This window comes from Nycticebus coucang, chromosome 9 (assembly GCF_027406575.1).
Source record: "Nycticebus coucang isolate mNycCou1 chromosome 9, mNycCou1.pri, whole genome shotgun sequence".
Taxonomy (NCBI): Eukaryota; Metazoa; Chordata; class Mammalia; order Primates; family Lorisidae; genus Nycticebus; species Nycticebus coucang.
Genome location: NC_069788.1, coordinates 50,933,332 through 50,934,417, shown reverse-complemented (window position 1 = coordinate 50,934,417; position 1,086 = coordinate 50,933,332). Strand labels below are relative to the sequence as shown.

Genomic DNA, 1,086 nt, shown 5'->3' with positions numbered 1-1,086 from the left:
TAAAGAATTTTTGCCTAAATCCAAAGCTTACAGTATACTTAAAAAATGACCCCAAAGTCAGGAACAATAATAATGAGTCAAATGCATATAAAGTATTAAAATGAAGGGAGGAGATGGAAACAGAATAGACAAAGAAAGGGGCAGATGGAAAGAGATTGCTGGGGAAATCCGTGGGGACATTTTCCTCTCTTGTGGTCTCTCCCTGGACTCAGGGACAGCTCAGAAAAAGAATGTAAAGAAAATTTCTTGTGGATTTCACACTCTTTTCCCTATGTTTCTTACTCTTCAATAATACTGAGAAATGTAACCAGTGTGATTAGCTTGTTAATTTGGTGCCTTATTTATCGAATTCTGGAATCCTGAATGAGTCTGTACTCCCCACTCAACCCCCGCTCCTTTCTTCATCTATAGACGCAGTCATTCGGGGTGATGTCAAGACCCTACAGCAAACATGAGTTGATATTAAAAAGCCCAAGAGTTGGTTTGTTTTCCTTGGTTTTCTAGTGAATTAGAAAAACTAATGGAGACCAGAAGTGCCAAAAAGGAGGAGAGCTGCGGATACTGTTTAACTAAATGATGACCCCGCCCGGGGAAAAAAGGAAAATGGAGGTGCCGGGGATTGAACCCGGGGCCTCGTGCATGCTAAGCACGCGCTCTACCACTGAGCTACACCCCCTCGCAGTAAAAATTTACTAGAAACACTTCTATGAGCGATTACTACTGTTTTCGCTAGTGACACGAGACATTTCATTTGTTCAAATTTATCCTTTAAACCCTCTACACAGGATACTGTCTCGGCTACACTGGGAAAAGGAAAAAAGTGAATGCTATTTCTTATGTCCCTGTTCTGGTCCTGGGATCTTTTGCAGTCACCGTCTCGGACACCCGCTCGACTGCCACCTGCCGGGAGGATAAGAGCAGTCCAACTGCTTTAAAAGATGACCAGGAAGCTGGGAATATAATGTACGAAGATAAAAAGAAGAAAGTCCTAAATGCTGCTGTGAGGATTCAGATCCAGGTGGGAGAGAAGGTCCAGGAGGTGAGTTGTAAATCGGCTCGTTCGGTCGCAGCTACCGCTCCTGCAGG

The 1,086-nt window shown here is 43.6% G+C and overlaps 1 non-coding gene across 1 annotated transcript; it reads right to left on the bottom strand.

The window, feature by feature from the left end:
* Window positions 1-604: 604 nt before the first annotated feature.
* On the bottom strand, window positions 605-676 carry TRNAA-AGC (transfer RNA alanine (anticodon AGC)). The gene has a single exon. It is a non-coding gene; the product is annotated as a tRNA-Ala (tRNA).
* Window positions 677-1,086: the final 410 nt, after the last annotated feature.